The following is a 24,687-nucleotide window of genomic DNA, read 5'->3' as shown; positions in this document are numbered from 1 at the left end:
TCTGACACTTGATCTGGCAATGCTAAAAAATGAGAAGAAAAACTATAACTATAATAAAAATAGAAACTGATCTAATAATAAATCAAAATACTAATATTTTTAAATTATGTCAGTTTAATAAGGTAAAATAGGTAGCTTTGGGTTTTTATACTTTTGGGGACGTCTATTCTTTCATTGGACCTAATTTTGTCCATTGACAATTTGTTTTCCATAAACATGTAGGAAAGTCCTTGCTTCTTTGAGAATATTTAGGAGACTGTAGGTCTCGCCTTTTGGTTCTGTCATTTTGTCCTTTAACTACTATATTTATTTATCTCTCTAGTTTAGAATTATTGAGAAGAGGAGCTAAGTCATATTTTTATCTTCATTATCTTAGATAAAAACTTTACATGGTAGCTACTCATTTAAACCTCAAGAATCACTTTTTAAGATAATGTTGCATTTGAATTGAGACCTTCTATGTTATTCCCTACTGTCATGAAAATATAAGAAAATATTTTATCTACATGACAATTTTACAGATAAAGCTAACAGAAGTCTCCGGTTAGAGCAACCAATATCTGAAGCTCTCTCTAGGGTAAATAACTCCCTTAAACACACTGAGTGATATATTTTCTGGAAATTATTTTGAAACAATAAATAATTATTCTGTTTATCTCCACTCTCAAATCTCTAAAATCTTCCTCTTTTCCTTCTTGATTATAACTTTGCTTCATCTGAAGCAACAAGTGCATTTTAAAAGAATGGGACAGGGAATCCCTCTGCATCAAATTGTGTTTCACCCAAACCTTTCCTGTTTCCCTTTTATATAAACTTATAAATTTTTTTATTTATACTCTGCATTAATAATAAATAACACATAGAATGCCTCTTCCTGATTTCCAACCAAAGACATATTAATTACTGTTTCTCCTTATGCAAAATTAACAAATTCAGTAGATCCAAATAGCCCTACCAGAGTAATAAGAAACATTATTAAAATTATACAAAATGTAGAGTTTAACAAAATCTTGGTTATCCTTAACTCTTGCCAGTTCTACTTTTCAAGAGTTTTAAAAATGTAACTTGCTTCCAGTTTGGTGACATGAGAAATTATATTGTTTAGAACTATTAAAAAAAGTTTTAATCATTAAAAATAAATATAAATCCTATATCATATTTAGCGTATCCAAAACCCTGCACATGTGTTATGGGGAAATTGGTGACAGCTCAGAATTTATGTTTCCATATGCCACAAGACTAATTGTGAGCTATATGTTCATTTAAGAGCAGAATTTTACCCATTGTACATAACTACATCATAGACAATTGTGATGATTTGAAGATTTGTGAAAATTACAAACTATATGCTAAGTATCAACAGACGTTTTCTGGGCTTTTCATGGAAATCATGGGTATTGCTTGTGTTTTTTGGGGAAAAAAAATGTGCTCGTAAGGAAAGTTTGTATGTCTAGCAATGCAAGACAGGACAGTCTTTAGAAGGATAGTCATTTTGCAGTATAATATTTCATATGGAAAAGAAGTGCCTGGAACTAGAAAGATGACTTATCTTTTTATGCTATTAATAAAGCTTTAATAAAGGGTGTTTTAATGAGAATACACCATGATCATTCTTTCCTGTATGGCAATAGAGTATTTTACCTACTTAGAGGATATTCTTGCAGACACATGATGATTCTTCAGAGTTATTGTATAAGTAATTCCATTTTAAAGGCATAAGACTTGAAAAGGTCTATGTCTAGCGCTAAAGTTTCAAGAGGCAGAAATAAATCATTGCTTTCCACCCATTGCTCTGACAGCTTTTAAGTTTGCACAAAATTATTTATTCCTAAGTCTCAGACTCCATCTATTTGCTGGGTTCTGTTTGAGATAAAAAGGTGACAGAGTCTCAGAAGAATAAACTTGAAGACTATTGGTTAAAGCACACCGTGAGCATATGCTTACTAGATATTTTATTCAAAATCTCTCCTTGGTTAGCCCTTTCCTGGCCACAATATCAACAACACTAATTACCTTCTCTGTATGACACATCTTCCTTGCTTTACTGTTTCTTCTGAGAACTTAACACTGTCTAACCAAAATTTATGGGTATAATATTAAGTAGTGTACAGTACAGAAATACATAATATAGATTGCATTACTCTATATATAATAGTGTGTAGTAGAGAAACATATATTACATAGATTGCATTACTCATTTTCTGCATTTACATTTTTTCTATATTTATTTTTTTCACAATGTATCTATCCCCAGTACTTAGCATGTATTGGAAGCTTGATAAGTAGTTGCTGAGTGAATGAAGACAGTATGATTGGTAGTATGGTATCACTTTTACAGTGAGAGTGAAGCACAAGTGGGAAGCCAGAATTGGTTAAATTTTATATAGAAAAAATTTACGTTTGATCTGGATTCTGATGGCTGAATAGGAGTTCACCTTGCAGACAAGGAAGTGTGGAAAGATGCTAATTCAGGAAGAGAGAACAGCACCTGTGGAACATGGAAATGTGTGTTAACAAGAGCTGTCAATTCTGGGATAGATGTCAACAGGCCTCGAGGAGAATTTAATAGGGAGCAGAGTGGTCAAGAAGGGCCAGAGAGGAAGGTTGGCAAACGAAGGTCCCAAAACAGGTAGCTACTGGACTTTTAAGAATCTTTTATATCATGGTCGAAAGTTTGAATTTAATTCTTAAGGCAATAAACAATCCTTGAAGGATTTTCTGCAGAGAAAGATCAGATTTGCCCTTGAAGGATCACTCTGTTGGCAGTATGGAAGGTGGATAGGTACTCAATATTTGCTGAGTTAATGAATGATTTCTCAACATTATTTCAGACCGTACAACTTGGTGATTCTTCAAGCTTTACTATAAATATTGGCAGGTTGAGAAAATAAATAACTGTGAATGATGGAGTAGTTCTAGTGAGGAAGACAAGATTGCACCTGTTTTTTCAGAACATTAAAGTTGGGAAACTCTCTGAGCCTCTAACTGGTTCTATAACTATTCCTATCACTATGCTAATCTTGATTATTCCTATTAATGATCTCTTTTCTTTGATAATCTTTAACTGTCTTGAACAGAAGCTTTCTACTTTAAAACAAAAAAAACTTTTGACTTTCTGCCGTCTTCAAAAATTGACTTGCTACAAGTCAAATTAAGCTATGTACTTTTTATTCATTATGGAAAACAGTTCATTCAAATTTAAATATCAGTGTTCCCACCATAGATATAAACAAACTTATATAAAAACCAGATTGCCAGGCAGGCTTTGAGGAGTCTCTGATATACACACATTCAGAATGATTACTCATTTTGAATTATTTTCAATAACACACCTCTTATTCTCTCACCTACCCTAGTACTATGAGAATTGGCTCTTAAATGAAAAATCATTTTCTCAGATGGTTGTTTGAAAGCAGTTAGCATGTCTAACTCTGAATAAAAAAGTAGTGTAGGCAAAGCCTAATATGGTTAATGTTCTTATCCAGAAGAGAAATTAAGTAGTCTCACAGTTGCTATTTATATCTAAATATCAACAAGATTTTTTAGGTTATATGGACTGGCTTGATTAAAAAAAAATCTTTTGAACTAAGCTTTTAATTATAAAAGGTTTAGGTAGCAAGGTAGTAAATATTAAGGAAGTATGAAGCTAATTTTCCCTAATAAAATAAAATCTTCTCACAGATTATATAAACCAGCATTAGTACCCTGTGAAAGTTTTCATTTGTCATTAATGAAATAGGATTTTGTTCGCAAATTCATACAAGGCCAGTAAATTTTGACCATCCCAAGGAAAAGTTGAGAATATCTTGCATACCACAGCTTATGAAGGACATTGTATATGTCACCTTTATTCATCTTACACATTTTTTTACTGAATATCTCATAGGTATCATCAGGCAGATAGGAATGAAGAAGATCAATAAGAGCCCTTCTGTGAGGGACAGAGCTCACACTTCAGTAAAAAGGGAAGAAAGACAATGAACAAATTATAAACTGCAAAAAATATCAAGTAGTCAGTCATAGAGCTTTAATGAAAATAAAACCAATAAGGAAGGCCACAGGGCTACTCTGCAGGGCTATTAAATGGTCAGAAAAACCTTGCTGAGAAGACAAGACTTTGATCTCTGATTTTCTCTGAAGGCCTCTCTTACTTCAACAATGTATAATCCAGCAACAACGGCAGTAGCAACAACAACAAATCACACCAGCAGATCAGCAGTTTGAGTTGATCGTTTGCCAACATTTTTTACCTTACACTGTTAGTATTTGAGAGTTACCTGGCTTTGTTGGCAAGTACACTTATTTGCTATCTGATTACCTATTAATGGGACTTAGAACTACCTCAAAAAAAAAAAAAGGAAATTATGCTTTGAATAGTTAAAATTTTCTTATGGATTTGGAGCATATGAAATCAGGGAAGAGTTACAATTAGCCTAAGCCAGTATCAGTTCAAGCTTCCTCCACATGGTTTTACTAATACCCTTCAAATTCTGACTTCTGCCTTTCCAGCCATATGTCTCTTTAAGCAGATACACTCTGTAGTGCCAAAGTGTGTCAAGGACATTGCTAGGTTATCAAAATCATTTTTATGTGCAACTTTTTGCCATATTCCAAAGTATTCTTCCACCTGAACCCCACCCAAACCCCTAAAATGTAATTTTAATAACACGCATTAAAATGTCATGCTGATAATAAACCCAGAGATATATTACAGAGAATCTGTCTGCATTTTTTTAACGCCTTTTGGCACTAACATAATGGCGTGAGCACATGGACTCACACACATTGCCTTTTTTTTTTTTTTTTTTTTGCAGGTTTTGGGTACCGAGTAGTGCAAAAATTCATAATGATGTTATTCAGTGCATAAACGTTAATTTAAGAAAGAGCTAGGAAGGTAGGAATATAAATTTATGTTTGAGAGATGTACTAAGAGAGTGGAACTGTACATATATATGATGTGGCTTTTAGTTTCTGATCACAGTTTTATCATATTATCCTGTGTTGCTGCTGGGGAAACCAACAAACAGTGGCTTCTGCCATCTCATTGAACAGAGATCTCTGAAAATTGCACCTGTTCATTATGTGAGAAAGCCTTCTGTGGGCAAAGAGGAAGAATTCAGTTTTATTCTCAAACTGTCGCCTAATTCTTATAACTTGTGCATATTTTTTGAGTTATGATTATACAATCTGCTACCCATTTGGGGATAAAAACAGTATTGAAATTAAGCATACTAACTTTAACCAAGCTGCATTTTTTTGTGAATCAGGTTTAAAGCTGAGTGCCATACAGCCATGTTCTGTAAAAATTAACACACACACACACACACACACACACACACACACACACGTATATACTCTCTCATAAACACACCACAGAGTACATCACTTGGAAGCTCATTATTTCTTCTAAAATAAAGAGTTAATTTTTTTTTCCCTATTGCTCTTCCCATTTTGAAACACCATGAGTCACAGTATTTCCCATGTAACAAACACCACGGACTCTTTATTGTCTGTGAGGCTTCCATATTCTGCAGCAAATTTGAATTGGATATGTTATGTCCTAATTGACAGTAGTGATTAAGCCAAAAATAAGTGCATTCTCCTTTAAATGTTAGCTGCAGCATCAAGTAACATTCCCTACATTATGCCATACTGAAATAAGTCAGTTTGCACAGACCAAAATGTTGATGGATATATAGCAGATCAAAAAGAAGAGAGTCATTTTGAAGTGCTCACTCTCTGTCAGAGACGATAGGCTTATGAATTTGTACCTCTTTGCAAAAGAGACTTCATATTATTTTGTCAGTTTGTTTCAATTTGAGAGGTGTTGAAAATTGGTATTCATTTTTTTGATATAACCCTTAAATTGTACAATTTAAGAAAACTGACTGAAAGAGATAAATTAAATGGGTAGAAATATTTTCAAATCAAAGACCAACTGACATATATAAAAATGATGTATGTTTCTTACATGGTCCACAGGGAGAATTCTGCAGGCTTGCTATGATCTCTACAATTTGCTTCAGGGCAAACTAGATTCTGGGATATTCTATTATCCCTTTGGTCTGTTTATCATGGAAACTGATGTACAAATCGAGAGTTCTTTTTGGTCTCTTTCTTTATATATGATTGGAACTGGTAAGAATTCACTTATCTCATGTCCTCACCTTCGGCAAAGTGCTACAGAAGAGTTCAGTGACCAGTAATCAATTATTATTGAGAAGCAATCAATTGCTAATTTCCATAATTATGCACATCTAAACACTATGAACAAGAAAGAGAAACAAAGCTGCACTCCAAGCATTGCCTTGTTAGCAGTATTTTGTTAACACAGGCTCTAAAAAAAGCTGCCGCAGCTGGTACCACAAATGTGTTTCCAGTATTCAGGCCATCAACGTGATTCGTCGCTAAATGTATAGAATCAGCTTCTTGCTAAAAACTACAATTACAGGTGATATACAGATTGAAATCACAGGGCTGGTTTGTCGAAGAAAATTGTCCTAATGATGGGTTTTTGGATGGGGAATGCAGCTCTTTTCTTTCTCTGTGATGGGTTGTGAAGGCAGCTGCACCTGCCTCTATGCTGTATTCTGCCGCACTTAATGATATCTGATGATATCATTAGGCAAAGTGTTCATAAACAGATGTTGAGCCTGTGCCTAAATGCTGTCAGATGAGCGGTTGCTGGCCTGAAACAGTATTATTTATATAGAACATTTACGTTTGTTATGTTAATAACCCCACTATTAGCTCTCTGGATGTTACGTTAGGAATGTAAATGTAGTTAATATGAATAACAACCTCTTTACTCTTTGTGCTGCAGTTGAGTATAACTTTTAGGCTTTGGGAGAGAAACAAAGATCCCCCCACCAAGTCCTTTTGACTTCTTTTCTTTCTTTTTGTTTTTGGTCACCAATTGAAATTTTGATCAGAAGATAAATGGAAGGAATTCATAGGACAGATGTTAAATATTAGGATTTGATTTTCCTAACACTAAATAATTTCTGATTCTGATGCCTGTCGATTTTCTTATGTGAACCCAATCCGCGATCCTAATACATTAGGGTTGTGATCATGGACATTGAGTCGACAAGTATCCATTTCAAGGAGAATGTTCTCAACACGTTGTTGGATATGGACCCATTTTGTTCTAGCTTTTTCTCTGACACTACACATTTTTTCCCCCATATTACATATTGGAATGCTGAAGTTATATGTCATAGCTAGCAGTTATTTTTTTTAATATATATATATATTTGTGTTGGTGATCTAGACATTACCTTGATGTCACGCTTGCAGTGCCTAAAAATGCCACATGACAATTACTGTTTCTCGATGTTTAAGCCAAAATTGAATTTTATACCTCTTAGTTAATTCGTGTAAGTTATGTAAATTCTGACAGTCATCAAATGTGCACTATTTCTCTGAAATACTGTTCTACTGATACAACCACATTATTTTTTTTGGAAGTGTTTTTGTCATTTTTTATGATATTTTAACTCTTTCAGGAAAACTGTTATTTCAAATTTTTAATGAAGAAAAAAACAGTATTAAACTGGTGCTTCATTATGACCATAATTAGAGGTTAGAGTGATTTTTGAAGTGTCATTCTCAGCTCAATTATACTTATGAAATCGTTCATATTGCCAAAACTAGTAAAGATGTCCACGTGTGTTTGTTTCAAAGTCTGTAGGTGTGAATGGAGTACAAGATGTATGTGTTTACATATGTAATTTCTTTCATTTCATCTTATACTTAAGGATAACCTGAATTACCTTTGATTTTAAATAATCATAGTAGAATCTCAAAAATGGCAGTTTTTCCTATGCTCCAACTATACGTCATTTTAATTCTGATCTTCTGGGAAATGCTAGAAACTTTGGTTTCTTTTTACATGGAAATTTACTATCATCTTCCACATAAGCAAACAGGGAAAGTAAATTACATCAGAGAATGTTCTATTTCACATAAATTGCTTCCTGACTATGATGTTTACATGGATATAAAAAATCAGTAACTTCTTAAATTGGAATGATTAAAAGTTAACTTCTCTTAAAACGTGGTTTCAGGTAGTAAAGTATAAAGAACTTTGCCTTTAAGAGAAATTTGGGTACTGGAAGGAATGAAATAACTCTCAATATATTCTGAACAATGCATGCAAATATGAAACGTCAAAGGACTCTTCCAACATGTCCAAGATGTCTTTTATAGAAGGAAATCTAAAGCAAGGAGTGAGGAGCTTCAACCACTATGGCATTGTACTTTGATTTGTTTGACACTGCCTTAAGTCGTTGAGAAGAAATTTGAGGATTGCCTTTTTATTTGTTCATCCAATCAACACTTTGAAAATCTAGCCAATAAAAATGTTCATTTTGGACCCCTCAGAAATTTAGATCGATTTGAATGAGAGGATAAAGGGAACTGATGAAAGCATCAACTATTGTTGAAACAAGATCAATTCATCAAAGTCTATTTAAGAGGCATGGATGTTCACCATTATCTCCAAGAAGTCTTCATTTCCTGTCTTGTCTTCAGTAGCAGTAATTCTGACCAATTCATTAGCATGAATGCATGCATATAGCATATATTAATTTCTCTTTATTCTTAAAAATGTTAAACGATGCAGTTATTTAGCCTGTAACTTTCCAAATGTTTCAGTTTCTTATGTGGACATTTGGTCATAGTCACTTTGAATTTGAAAATATCTCTGCTGAGGTCCATCGATGCATTTTACCTTTTTTTTGGTTGGGGAGGATGTTTCTACTTACCTAATGAACCAAATGTTTTTGTAAATCTCTTGATGTATAATAAATATCAGTTGTATTTGCCTGATGACACAATCCCCCTATGTGCAAGGATTGTTGCTTTTCCAGTGTCCCACAATTAACTCCAGAGTTTAAATTGAAGGCAATGAATAAATCTGGAATCAAGCAGTGTGAATTCTAGCCTTGGCTTGGCAAATTACTCTCTATGCTTGAGCAAGTGCATTACCTTTTTAGGTCTCAATTTCTCTGCTGTAATATATTTATACCATTTTATTATCTTTTTTTCTTGAAAAGATATCTATATATATAATAAAATTTTAAAGATTTGTAGAAAAATAGCATATGAGTCCAATTTCAACTGAAACTGAGTGGCAGTTAGTATTGTTATATTAAAATATAATAGGCCTTTTTGAGCAAAGACAGTAAAATAAACACTTATTACTTAATATCTCCTTGTGACAATAGTAATAATAATCTTGTCATCAATTTGGTTAAATTTTATTATTTTCTTAATTTTTTATTTCTGCTTCCAAGATGGAGAGAAGGTATATGAAAAATATATTTTACCAACACAAATAATGCCATTTGTCTATTGTCAAAATATTCCCTCTGAAGTGAAATTTACTTAAAAGGAATCCGTCCTTTTTTAGTTAGCTTAATTTCCATCATGTTTTTATAAAATATATCTTTGACTCACTGATATGTGTGTCACTAATATGGCATTTTGTGTCACTGAAACAATCAGAGACTTTTATTACTTGCCTGAGTTTCAACATCTGTAATAGTACATTCCACATAGAACTTTACACATTAACGTATTTAAGAAAAATGTTTGCCTTTTATAAGTTAAACTAGTATCTTTAAAAATGGGTCATAACTAGTTTTTTATATCAAAGACAAGTTAGAATTACTTTGGTGATGCTAATTAATTCACTATTTTTATCACTCATTTTTCTAACTTATGAAGTTATTATTTTGTATATTAGATGGGCCTCAAGGAGCAAATAGAAAATATAAATCATTTAGCCAACTGTGCCTGTTCTCTTTATGTAACTTACTGGGCTTTATTAAAATATTCGTTGTGTGATGGTATATATGTAAAGCCTATTTGAAAGTTCATGTGTCTTACATTGTGTATAGAGATCATTTGAGATTCAGTGAGAGGAAATTTGGGGATTTTAGTAGATGTGTCATAGTTATTTAAGGTTAACAGTTGAAAAATGAATCAAGTATGCAGAGACTGCTTTGCCAGTAAAAAAAAAAATGAAAAAAGTATGTGCATTAATATGAATTGCTCCTCATTATTTAGTGTGTGTAAGGACTATTGGTCTGTTCCTACAGTTTTGTGTGTTTTGTGTTGGTACCTCCGTCTAAAATAGCCATAGCAATCAACTAATAAAAGTGTTTTAAAGGATTATTGTGATACATGTTTTTGATAAGGCACATCTTTTCATTGAGTGCTTTAATATCATCAGGGAATTGTCCAAGTAACTGTACCTCAGAGCTGATTTTCACCTTGAAAGAGGGGAGTTACAGAGGAAGACAAAGAGTGAGAGAGAAAGCAAGACAACTGAACTTTTGGATATAACACTGTTGACCATCTTGCCTTCATTATGCAAGATGCTTAAATGAACAAAACATATTTGCCATGATGAAAAGAACTTGCCCTAGAGGGTCAGAGTCACCAGTTACTTGGGTTCATTTCTTATATAAAGAAAGGATTTTTAACCTGGGAGGATACATGATCACTGTGATGGTGGTCCAAATTTGAGCACTTGTAATTACTTTAGCTTGCAATTAAGCAGCAGACTTGTGGTGGGAGGATCAATGTGAGAAGATTCCCCATTTTTCAATTTTGTGTCAACATCAATAAGATTGAACTAATCACTAATTGGCATTTAGACAATGAACTACTCTAGTACCCTGGAGCTTTGACGTAATATGGCATGGAATTAGGAATATGATATTTCTATTTTAGATAACAGTGAATGGTATTTATTCCCAGAAAGTAATATTCTTATTATAATATTAGTATCTATACCAAATATAGATAATATATATGAACCATCAGAGAAGTGTTTCTAGGATACGTTCACTATTTATAGTATACATTTATTCATGAGATATAAATTTCCTAGAATTTATTACCTTGGACAAAATTGTTGGAAGCTCATGTTGTTCATCAAAAATTAGAACAAAACTTTACCCTGAATAGCTCTGTTTATTCCCATCTTTCAACTGTCATTATAAGAATTCTTTGTGGTTTTGATTCACATTGTATTGTAGAATTTTAATTGTCTTTTCTTCATTGTCTTTGGCATAAAATAGTCTAGCATATTCAGTGATTTTCAGGATTTTATGACACATTTTTCAAAACAATTTATAATTTGGGAAACATTTATACAAAGAATTTTCTGTGTGTACAACCATCATCTAAAGAAATAAATAAAAATATTCTCAGCAAGTTACCATTAGAAAATTAGATTCTTAGGATTCATTTAATAGATCTTTAATATACATGCCCTTTCCTGCCTTCTAGAGTCATTGAAATAAAATAATGATCTTTGAAATATGGTTTTTTCAAGGCATCTAAGTAAGTATTAGGAGTTTAATTTTAATCATCCATGATTAGCATTATTATTTAGAATAACATTTTCTAAAATGTGACTCATGGTCTCTATGATGCTCAATGGAAAAATTATCTGTAATTGAATAAGTATGAGAAAATTTTTGTGCACTGTTACCCTCACAAAGAGTCACTTTATAAATTAACATTTAAAAGGAATGTAGGAAGTCCTGTATAACAGTATTTCTCTGCCTAACTTAATGTCTTAAAAATTTGTATAATTATGAAATGCATTTTTCTTTTTAGATTATATGTGCAGAACTGATGTTCAACCCAATTCACTTTGAAAAACATTGAAGAATTTTTTTATGAAAAGGATAGGCAGATTACTTACACATAAATAATCTGACTCATCTTTAAAATTGTATTTTCTTTCACATTTTCTGAATCTGCTAACTGAATATCTAAAATATGTTACCCAGTTGGATATAAATCTTTCTTGAAGAGTGAACAATCTTTGAAAGTTTCATTACATCATTATTAACAAAAACTATTATGTTCAAATTTTATATTAATAAATACTCTAAATTTTCAAATTTAGGATTTTTCACACTGTTGAAATGACATAAAACATTGAATCAGAACATAACTTTAAAAAATAATTTGAAGAAACATTGTTTTTCAAAAAAAGTGGATTACTATAATAATTCATTTTAAAAAATTAGAAGGCAGATAAGCAAGAAACGATTGACATTAAAGCAAGGCCAAGATAAGGTCAAGACTTTAAGAAAAACGCATTAAGCTATGGAGTTTTTATAGAGTTTTTTTTATAGAGTTTTCAGCGAACTGGGGTAGTGCAGCAACATATTGACACCCCATTGGTTAACAGGCAAACATCCTACTGGTCTCCACACTCTATATTTCGGCTAAATATATGGTATAAAGGTGTATTTTTTTTTCCATTTCTAAAGATCTTTCTATTTTTTGAGACTCTCAAAGCAGTTACTCATACAGTTATATAAATGAAGAACCTCAGTAGGAATTATATGACATGGGAGCAATATCTAGTAATACTGCCTAAGAGTCTTCAACTTGAAACCAGTGATCAAAAGTTTCTTTTCTTTTCAGAGATCTAAAATTACAAAATTGGTATAGCCTGATTTCATTATTTTCTTATATTTATTGAGCGATTCGAAAATTTCAAATGCAACTTACAAACTATTTTTAATACACTGAGCTTATTTTGAGGTGTTTAGCAATTGATTCTTATTGGTAAATATTTCCTTGGGATGTCGGTAATTGTTTTTCAGTCCAATAATGTCAGTAACCAAATCATCATTGAGGCGGTCCTAATGTAACGATGGCACAAGCATTTAAGGCTCTAATATGATGCTCTCCATAGTGTGCTTTCATCTGCTTTGGTATTATTTTTTTTAAACTAAGAATCCTTCATTTGCATTGGCTTCAGTGAAACATAAATGGCCCTCTGAACTACTTCCTGATGAATGAGTTCCTAACGGAAATGACAATTATTCCACATTCATAGATTAAAACAAGAAATTCCTATCATCTCCAAGTGTCTTCACACTTTCAGAGGAAACTGATGAGCTCTGAGGTTCAGTATGGGAGGCAGAGTTTTGAAACTGCAGCTTCTCCTTCCCAAGAACTGCGCTTACCTCAGTCAGTGAAAATGTAGAAATCTGTGACATAACGATAGTGGCGCTATTTGTGCAAACAAGTGTCTCATTGAAAGCAGAGAAGCGCATTGCTTGAAAAGATCCTTTAGAACCTTGAAATGAAAGTATGACTGCCTAAGAACACACTCATGCACACAGTACTGCCGGCTTAGCTAGCAAACAAAATATGGTTCAAATGGCTTAACACTTCTAGAAATGGAAGGCACCAGTTTAATAGGTCTCCTCTGCTTGAAATTAAAGTAGAAGGAGTTTTACGGAGAACAGTATTCAATAACAAAATATTAAATGATAAACACAGATTGCTTAAAATCAGACGAGCCATTTTAAGAAAGCATTTTAGCTCATCATGATATGTAGCACCTTATTTAAATTAGGAGGTGTTAATTCGTAGCTTGAATAATATATTAATATAATATGTAAAGTGAATGGCATTGTTAATCACAGTCGCGCCTGGAACGACTTTGCTTCTGTGCACTGAATGTTAATTTTGCAAAACATTAATTTCAAAGATTTTGCAGCAGTGCTTTTGTAATTAAATATTAATGTCACATGTTATTGCAGTAGCATGTTTATGAAAGCCGGCAACACTTCAAGTCAACTCATTTGTTTTTATATTTATTCTTGTACATCTGCAATCCCTTCCATTTCACAATTTCAAAGTGAAGGCCATTTTGAATAGTCAATATGTGAACATTTTTCATTGTAAGCGTTTTTTAACATCCAACAGGGTAAATATTTAATGTTGTGTTTTTAGCTGGTATAATTTTTCAGAAAATTGGCTATAACTTTTAACAACTCAAAGGTACCTAAACTGTCTCCAGTTTTGGCGTAAGTGATCTGAAAATAAAGTAGCAATAAATGTGATGAAGCTGTGTAAAAATATTTAAGAATTAGAAGGCTTTATATGAAAGTTTGAAATTGGAACTGCGATTCTGTGCATGAGATACCTCGGCGGTTACTTATTTTTATATATTTTCATTATAACACTCTATTAGCTTAAGAAAATTTTTAAAAAATGAAACTCGCTTTTGGATAACTTTGTCCAAGTTCTATAACTAGACAAGAATAGAAAAATCTCACTTTGCTGTCACGTGCTTCATCCTTATTACATTTTAAAGTTATACATTTGCTTTAAAAGAGAATCTTTTTAATGCTCACCAGCTTACTCCAAGTATATACAATATATATGTCATTGTATTGGTTTGCCCATGACTACTTTGACTGAATTGCTACATCCAGTGTCTTGCCCATGATACTCCCAATCTGCTAATTACATTTAGCCCCAAAATAAAGTCATTTCCATTTTTGAACCTTGACAACAAGAAATAACATTCAAGGGATTGTATTTTAAAGCTGTCGTTTATCCATCTAGTAAAGTTGTCTTTTAGAATCAAGTCCCTTAATTTTTTTTTTTTTTTTGAATTATGGAGTAAGTTACCCATACTCCAGAAAAAAAAAAAAAAAAAAGAGGAAGAAACAGAAAAAATCAAGATACATTATGTTTGGTTATGGGCACATTTAACAGTTAAAAATTATATCTGCACCTGATGTTGCATGTTAACAGCTAATGCCATTTGACAGTGATGAAATTAAAGGATGAAGAAGAGATACAAACTACATTTTATAAGCATGATGGGTCTCCAACAATGCCATTTAAATATTATTTGTCACTATTTAAAATGAACCTTTCCCCTTTAAGCTATGCCATTACGCTCATTTGTCCTGTCACTGCTGACAGGCTATATGACTCACACACAAAAATGGTCATTAGGTACTGCATCTTCATCTTATTTAAAAAAAAAAAAAAGAAAGAAAGAAAGAAAGAAAGCATTCTGATGCCTCTAAAAGCCTATAATTATTTTCAACCAAAGAGATAGTGTTGCTCAGAAGGTAATTTAATAACCTTTTGCATGTACCTGGGGAATGCCTCTCCAGGGGACCAAGGTGCCGACATGCCATTCAGTCGTCAAAACATGACCTTTAATGGTTGCTTGGAGAGAAGTTAGCGTGCAATGTTGTACACATGCAATGCTAATTCTGCTTTCTAATATATGCAAAATTTAGTTCTTGAGCAATGATCTTTGTAAGATGAATTAATATAGGTACTGCTCTAGGAAACAAAAGAAATTGCAATGTGAAAGCTTCCCTCCACCCATGATCCTTTATACTTCAGTTTGAAGTAGCTAACAACTTGTGCCATTTGTATAAAAAAATAGTGTGAAACACTCCAGAAGTCATTTGCTTCTTTCTCCCCTTTAAGTTGGTTGATGAATTCTATTCTGTATACTACGGAAATGTAAAATAGGATTAAAGGGATTTCTTTGATAAGTTTATTTCCCAAAATAAGGCACTGGCCCCAACTCCATGAAAAAGAAAAAGAAAAGCTTACCTTTAATATACCCTCTCTGCTTAACAACACAAGCTATGTGGCTCGCTGAAATTATTAATGCAGCTACTGAGTTAATTAAAAAAAGAAATCCTTCATGGGTTTTCCTGTTAAAATATGACATTTTGAACACTTGCATGTACAAAAAGATGCACAGGCTGCTTCTTGTGACAACCAGGTTCAGAAACTCCTTATTTTGGTAGTCTGATATTAGATCCCGCCTTAGAAATGCTGGGATTTCAACTCCTACCCCTGACACGCCATCCGTCAATTTATTAGCACGCTGGTGCAGTAAGCCACTGAACAGGCTATATCAATTCGTTTAGTTTTTTTCTTTAAAATGTCTGTAATCCTCTGCTCTGCTCTCTCAACCGGTCAGCATTAAAGATTTATGTTGCACTTTTTTTCATTGCCACACCTGAATATGGATTACTTAAATGGGCTGTAAATAATTCATATCTGGGAATAAGTTTCCATTACTGACCAATGTTGTAGTTTAATATACTGTATTATGGGTTATACAATTTTAGATTGTTTTCTGTGTGCATTCAGCAGTCAGGCAGACAACAGTTTAAGTGAAAAGGGTGAGATGTTTGTTCAGCTTATTTTCATGTTCACTCTGTGCTCAAATCAGCAACAAGGCTAAAGGAAACAGAAAGCTACTTTCGACTGCATGTTTTTCTGCTATTTATGGAAATCTTTAAAAAAAACAAAAAACACTTGACCTGAAACAAAATACGAAAATGTGTAATTGTATACTATTGATAAATTCAAGGAAGAAATAAAATGTGTTAATGTAGGTGGCTAGAATTGTCTTAGTCCTTTAGAATTAGAAAATAATCTTGATTCTTGTACCCAAAGGTTAACTTCCCAATTCAATGCTAGATTATTCTATACATAAGATGTCCATAATAAAATTATAATTTACTTGACAGGTAGGTTTCAATGAGGCTATTTGTGGATGAAATACACAAAATGTTAAAGTGTAAAATAGCTTTAAAACATAAGCAAGTGTTTACTCTTAAAAGAGCTTTAAACAATTTAAGATTAGGTTGAGTATAATAAAAATTAATAATAGATTAATATATGAAAATCTATGAAGACACATAAGATAATGATTTAAAAAGGAATAATTTAAAAAGATGAATTAAAAAGTCGAATCAGAAAAGAAGGCCAGCATAAACTAGGGAAAAACATGCTGTGAATAAAGTCTGTTAGATCTTGAAATAGGAGAACTGCTAAATAATGCATAGTTTTATTTTTCTATAATTTGCATAAACCTTAAGAGAGTATTTATTTGTGTAAAACTTGATGTATCGAGTAAGGAGAATGAAAAAATGGCATTCATTTTGTTTTCATTTTGGTATTTAGGAAAAATATTCTGTTACATATGGACTACTTAGACCTAATCATCTGACTGAATGTGATGTGTGTCTTGAGCCAGGTTGGAAAGGGGCTGGCTGGAGAACAGTGCCCTGGTCTTGCTGCAGGCGATGCAGGTTGGCCCATGCTCTGCTGGGGAGCAGATGGTGAGCCAATGCTTGTAGTCACACTTACCTTCCTTGCTAAATCCATAATCCCTCACTGGACACGGAGCCAAGGCAGGCTTTGGAGGCAGAAAGGAGGTTACAATCTGGACTTGGGTAGTGACTGCCAGAACTGAGAAAACAGCTCAGAAATTTCAAATGCTTAACAAGTTATCTGTCTTGTCCCTAAGCCAGTACAGCATTTTTAAAAGTAATTAAGACATGATTGAAAATGTGTATGCCATCTAAATACAAAAATCTTCAAAAATCATCAAAACCAATAATGAAAAGCCACATTTAATATGGCATTATGCACAAAATACATTTAAAATAAATTATATTTTGTGTTTAAAAGGAAATATATAAAGTAAAAAACAGGAAAAAGAAAGCATTTATTTTATAGGAAAAGGCATTTTTCTTTATAAACTTTGACCTTATAAAGGAAAATATTTCATACATGCCTTAAATATGCTGCATGTATGATATATTTTCCTCCTATAAGGAAATGCATAGCTATGTAATATCTAAATCTCTACAAACATATGTTCCTCTCTATGTTATTTTTTAAGAATATTAAATGATTATAGTTATTTTTTCTATATAGAATATGATAGTTATGCATGTATATGTATGTTTTTATATGTGTGAGTGGGGTTCATTATCAACACAGACATTATAACTCAAAAAGACAAAATAAAAATATTGAGTGGATAGCCAAATCTAATGATTTGTAATAGAAGGGATAGTAAATGCCATCTGTTTAATGTAAAACAAATTTTTAAAAAACTGATAAAATGCATTCATATCTTGTAAATTGAACCATGGCAAAATTTATATACATATATACGTTGTCAACGTATTTCATTAGGGTGATAAAATGCATACATATCTTGTAAATTGAACTATGGCAAAATTTACATACATATATACGTTGTCAACATATTTCATTAGGGTGGGATTAACTTAAACATGTAGTATCTACATAATAATATAATATAAGAAAAAATGAAATTATCTGATCATGGTTTATGCTATATGACAAACATTTTTTGAAAACATGTTTTAGTCTACTTTAGTAAGTATAACAAAATTCCTTAGTTTTCTCTACTGAATTTTTATGGCCCTCATTCTCTTAGGCAACACTCTTTCCTTGCAAATCATTCTTTTGCATTCTCATATTGAATTTCATTCACTTGAGCAGATTTCTTGTAGCCTCCATTAGTCCATTGTACCACCTATATTGAGCAAGCTGATAAAATGTTACCAACACTCTACTCATATATATGAATAACTTGAGCTCTCCACTTTGAGACCATCACTAACCTTTTTCCTTATTCTCTTTTTTGCCCTCTCTGCCCTTTTCTTATTGCCTTTCTTTTGTAAAGTATTTAGCATCCTTATCTATACTTAGGAAATATCTTAATTTCTTTTGTTTATATATCTCCTTCAGACTTCATTTTTTGCCAGTGCCCTCCATCCCTAAATATGTCCTTTCTTGATAATTTTTTCTTTAAAAATTAATATAAAGACATAAACACAAAAAAATGTAGAAGCATCTTACTCTGCCTCACCTTATAATTCAAGAAATGTGCCTTGATATGCAATATGATTAGATCAGTATTTAAAAAGGAAATGTAACAGCAAAAATGTTCAATATCATTACATTTTATAACTATGTTTATAAATAAAATATAAAAAAATTTTATCTATATAATATACTTATTTAAATTTTATTTTATCTTAGAATACATTGAAAAAGTAAATGCCAAAATGTGATATTTATAACAACTTTTATTATTTTAATAGGAAAGTTTTACACCAAAAAATGACATGTTAGTTTATCACTTTACCCCCAAACCTAAAATGAAAATATATCTTATGATTTTGCATTTTTTTGAGGGAGGATAATTTCATAGGCTTTCAAATAGGCCTGAAAGAGATTGATTTAATATGATTTTTGTTTTCAGATGAAAACAGAAAAGAAACAAAACTCTAAAGATTACTTTTAACAATCTAAGTTTCCTGTAAAATTACATTTTTATAATATCAAAAGATTAATCTAGAACACTATGGGCATCAACAGTTTAAAAACTAACAAATGAAGAAAAGATATAAGATAATTTATTGATAGCTAAAGACAATACAAAGAAGTATAAGACAGTCCCTCCTTTAAGAGTTTTTAACAAAGACATTAGACTTGAAAATGAGAGACTTGAGTTTTCCAGATCTTCCTTTTGCAGTCTACAGAAATGTTGAAAATATTTGCATTTTGGGACCTTATTTTCCTCATTCATACAATTATAGCATTTGCCTAATGATTTCTAGCATGTTGATCACCTATAGGGGTCCCCAACCTTTTTGGCACCAGCGACCAGTGCTCCTGTGAGAATCTAATGCCTGATGACCTGAGGTGGAGCTGAGGCGGTAATGTTAGCCTTGGGGAGCCGCTGCAAATACAGATGAAGCTTCACTTGCTCGCCTGTCGCTCACTTCCTGCTATGCGGCCGGGTTCCTAACAGGCCATGGACTGGTACCGGTCCATGACCCAGGCATTCAGGACCGCTGAGCCCTACAAAACACTATAACTATGTAAACATGTAGAGACAAACTAAAGAGGTAAATAACAAAGAGTTAGGTACCAATAAGTAACACGTTGCAGCTGATGTCCTTGGGAAACAAATAATTCATTACCAAGTAAGTGGTTCAGGCAATACTTAAGGCCAATTAATAGGATGGACATTTATGGATTCTTATTGTTTTATATTTTAAATTTTCATTGCCTAGTTTTTGATACACAATTTGAAACACATTTTGGCCAAATTAAATTGAGACGTTAACAATGGGAAACATTTCAAATATAAGCCTCCAAGCAAAATTTTGTAACATCCGTCATGTCTCAGGACAATGCTACAAGAAATATCATGGCCATGTACCTGCTAGAATCCCAGAATTGCAGAGAAGAAGCTATATCTATAACCACAAGAGAGAAAGTGAGTATCAGATGTGAGCTATACAAGCAAAACATGTACTGCCAATTGAATTAAAAATTTCATTTATCTAAATTCTTGGAGGTGGTTTCTGATTTCTAGTTGTATCTTCAGCACTTCGATATGTCACCTATTAAGCTGCAGAGAGGCATATGCCAATTCTTATGTGGTATATAAAGCCTCCAAGTAATTATTATATTGTCCATCAACATTATCACAAACATTATTAATTAAGAGAGACCTCTGTATTTCCTTAAAAGGGAATAGTACTCTTAATGGCAAATGACCTATTGTAGAATTGGAAATGACTGTGTTGTCAGAAGTTGCATCTCTTGGATGCAGCATAAAGCAGAGATTTTGATGTTAATGGTCATGGAAGATTCTGTGTTGCCATCTGTCAGGAATTATTTACCAGTTTTCGCTGACCAAATTCCAAATTAAGGGGCTCATTTACTGGCTTAAACTCATCCTCTATCTTAATTACAAATAGTCTCCATCTTTACTATTTATGATCTGTTATAAAATATATGGACTTCAATGGACTTAGGTAAGATATTTTAAATTCTATTCCCTCTTCTTTATTTCAGGTACTCATCATTTTTTGATGAAATTTGTACCACAGGTTCTTAAACCATATTTACATCAGCCTTCTTCACTCATTTGAAACCATACTCCGAGGGCTTGCTGACAGATAAATTATTTTAAAATACAGATTTCTTTCATAGTTGGCCATGCATTATAGTTCCTCCATGACTCCTGTTAGCCTTTAGAAAAAAAGTTCCATCTCTTCACTATAACTTTTAAAGCTCTCCATGATCTGACCCCTGCTTATTTCTTTAGCCTTCTATCCTATGTTGCATCTAAGTTCTATTCATCCTAAAAGCATACCTGTAGTTATCATTTTAAAAACTATTCTGTTTATCAGGAAGGCTATTCTATGTAGCCACATCTCTTAATTTTTATCTCAATGAACTCTTTATTATATTCCCTTTAGATGACATATCCTCCAAAAGACCATTTCTAATTGCTCCCTCCAAGTCTTAGTGAACATATCCTTCTTTCGTGCTCCCATAATGCCCTGAACTATCATAATTATACATGGGGGTGAAATTATCTGTTTGCTTTTCTGTCTACCCAATTTGAAAATGAACTTTAAGTTAGGCATTAGGTTAAATTCGTCTTTGTACTCTCAAAGCCTAGACTAGTATGTGTCAAAAAAGCAGTATTTGGCATAGTTGACCTTTCTGTTCCTGGCACAGTATCTTCTTTTGGCTTCTTTGGCATTATGCTCTCAAGGGACATTTCTTCTGTCTCCTAGTTTTCTGCCTCCTCCTCACCATCCCTTACTTGTAGAGTTAAACAGGGCATGGTCTTCAACCCCTTTATCTCCTTAATATCTCCATTTGCCTAGTTGACCTTATTCAGGAACATGGCTTGAAATTATTATCCACATGCCACACACACTCAAATCTACATCTAGCCTTGGCCATAGATCTCCAGTCCTGCATGTCCAACTCTCTCTTTGAAGTCTTCATTTGGATGTTTGATATGTATCCTAAACTAACAAGACAAAACTACTTCTTTTCCTCTCCACTCAAAATCTGTTTCTCTGTTAGTATTTTTCATCATGACAAATCACTCCAACTGCTTAAGTCATTCAAGGTAAAAGTCTAGGATTCGTTCTTAATTTCTATCTAGATCCAGCTTAGTCAAATCACCAGTATGAATTCTCAGCTCTACATCAAAGCAACCCGAATGCATCTACCTTTTTCTATCTCTATTAAGTCACCATCATCATTCTCTAAATACTGTAATAATCTTCTAGTTGGCCACCATACTTCTGTTATATCCCTCTTGTCATCCATTCTTAAACAGCAGCCAGAGCATTCTTCTAAATATGTTAATGAAATCATGCCATTGACCTAGTCAAAGCTTTCCAGTAATTTTCATTCTGTTTTGAATAAAAATTTAATATTCTGGTTTAATGCACCCTACATGATTCATCCCCATTCCAAATGTTCTAGTCCCATCTAATTCGATCCCTCTCTTTTTTACTTTGCTCCAGTCACACTGTTCTTTACTTTCCTGAACTTGTTAACTCAGTTTTGCCTTACAGGTTGTGTCCCTACTGTTTCCTTTGTCTAGACCATTCCTGCTCTTGATCTTTGTACAGTTTTTTTTCTTCTGTCATTCAGATTTCACCTACTTTCTAAGACTTTTCCTCACTGACAATTTTAAAAGCAAACAGTCATTTTCAGTTACATTATACTATTTTAATACTCTGAAAAACAATTATCATTATTATACATTTCTGTTTGCTTGTTAATCAATTTTTGGTATATCTTTTTCAAACCCCCCATAAAATGTTAATTTCATCAGAGCATGAGACTTGCTTATGTTATTCAATGCAGTATCTCCAGCACCTAGAACTGGGCATAAAACAGTAGAAACCCAATGAATATATGTTAGATAATTGAAATAGCAATCACTCAGGAATTCCAGTTTGAAGGAGTGAAATTTTGAATTTCATGAATTTGAGGATTGCTACTAATAAGTGGAGAATAGAAGTTACCATGCCTATAAAGAACTCATATGACTCAATAACAACAAATAAAGAAATGATCCAATAAAAAAATGAGCAGAGGACCTGAACAGACACTTATCCCTAGAGGACATACAAATGGCCAACAAATATATGAAAAGATGCTCAACATTGCTAGCTATTAGGGAACCGCAAATCAAAACCACAATGAGATACCATCTCACACCTGTTAGAATAGCTATAACCAACAGAACGAGTAATAAATGTTGGAGAGGATACAGAGAAAAAGGAAACCTCATACACTGCTGGTGGGACTGCAAATTGGTACAGCTACTATGGAAAACAGTATGGAGGTTCCTTGAAAAACTGAGATTTGATCTACCATATGACTCAGCAATCATATCTGAAATCATATCTGAAAAGATATTAAAAGATATTTGCACACCGATGTTCATAGCAGGATTATTCACAGTGGCCAGGACATGAAAGCAACTGAAGTGTCCTATGATAGATGATTGAATAAAGAAGTTGTGGTACATATATACAATGGAATATTAATCAGCCATAAGAAAAGATGAAATACTGCCATTTGCGACAACATAGATGGACCTCAAGATAATCATGCTAGGCGAAATAAGCCAGACAGAAAAAGTTTAAAATCACATGATATCACTTACATGTGGGATATAAACCTAAAAACAACAAATGAACAGGAAAACAGGGACTCATGGACATGGACAATGGACTAGTGGTTACCAGATAATAGCCGGTGAGGGAGGAGAGGGGAGGTAGACAGGGTAAAGACGGTCAAATATAGGGGAGTAAGGGAGGATGAAGTGGGTAAAGAGGATCAAAAATATGGTAGGTGAAGGAAACTGGACTTTTGGTGGTAAACACACAATAGAATATACAGGTGTCAAATTATAATGTACACCTAAAATTATATAATTGTTAAATTATAAAAAAAAAAAAAGTTACCTGGCCCTTTATCGGTGAGCATACATTAAAAAATAGATTGCTAGAATAAAAAAGAGCCTTTCAAATTATCTGATTTTATCCTAAAAAGTGCTAATGAAGCCAAATCCTCTCTTTCAACTATTTCTTTCCAGAGAAAGAAGCCAGAGAAGTAGAAGTCAGAGAGGACACAATAGCAGGAATTAGAAAGCATTCAGCAGTCCATTACATATATTAACAATTTCTGAATAATTCTCTCTCTGATCTCGGAAATCGTAATGAGCAGTTCCTCATTAACCTTAGCCTATGAGGAGATTACTTGGTTTATTTTAGACGCCTTAATCTTCTTGCGCTATTATGAAAAATTCATGTTTTTATTTTCCTGAACTTTTACTTGGAAATTATTTTGTTTTCTCACAGAAATGGTTTAGAAAGTATTCAAAGGGGAAATACCCCAACATTTCAACATTTATTTATGCAAGGAATATTTATTAAGTACTTTCTAAAAAATGTGAAGTCTAATAAAATATACAAAACATAAGCATAATGTTTGTAACAAATGCAGGGCAATTATAAGTACTAAATAAATGCTAGAAAACTTCAAAAAAGGGAGAAATTATGCCCCAATGAAGGATGAGTAGGACTCATGTATTATAATATCAAGAAAGTTTGGCTTTGATGTATACATAGAAAATCACTATATATATATAAAGGAGAATAAGGAGAAGCAGAAGAGGGGAAGAGTCAAGCAAAAAAAAAAAAGGAGAAAGAGAAAAGAGGAAGGAGAAGGAGAGGGAGGGGAGAAGGAAGAGAGAGAGAAGTGATTTCAAGAAAAAAGAGAAATTTGATCAGGGTATGAAAAAGGGCTATCATGGGGTATATGCAATATTTAAATAAATAGTTTTATTCCATGGGGCACTAGCGACAAGGAGAGGAGTAAGAAATAAAGATGGGACAATAGTCTTTGGGTCTTTTATCACAGAGGGTGTGGTATTCAGAATAAGGAAAAGTGTTATTCTAAAGTTCTCAGTAGACAACTGATCATTCGATTTTTGTCAAAACCCTATGACACTTAACTCATGTTTTGTTTTATCTTGTGATACTTCTGTTTTCATCTTTGGCTTCTGATCCACCCAGCCCTAAGGAATAAAGTCGATAAAAAGTCACCAGACCATCTATTAGGACAGACTGAGTACTCAGCAAATGCTTTCAAAAAGGCTCCCAAATATTTGGCCCAAAGTTCTGTAACTTTAGGCCTTGGAGA

The 24,687-nt window shown here is 33.0% G+C and overlaps 1 protein-coding gene across 1 annotated transcript in view; it reads left to right on the top strand.

Annotated features, from left to right (window-relative positions):
* The window catches only part of ARHGAP15 (Rho GTPase activating protein 15), a 584,899-nt gene that overhangs the window by 204,206 nt on the left and 356,006 nt on the right, over window positions 1–24,687 (top strand). The window lies entirely within an intron of this gene.

The sequence above is a fragment of the Rousettus aegyptiacus genome, unplaced genomic scaffold, assembly GCF_014176215.1.
Source record: "Rousettus aegyptiacus isolate mRouAeg1 unplaced genomic scaffold, mRouAeg1.p scaffold_m13_p_2, whole genome shotgun sequence".
Taxonomy (NCBI): Eukaryota; Metazoa; Chordata; class Mammalia; order Chiroptera; family Pteropodidae; genus Rousettus; species Rousettus aegyptiacus.
This window is presented reverse-complemented; position numbering and strand designations above follow the sequence as displayed.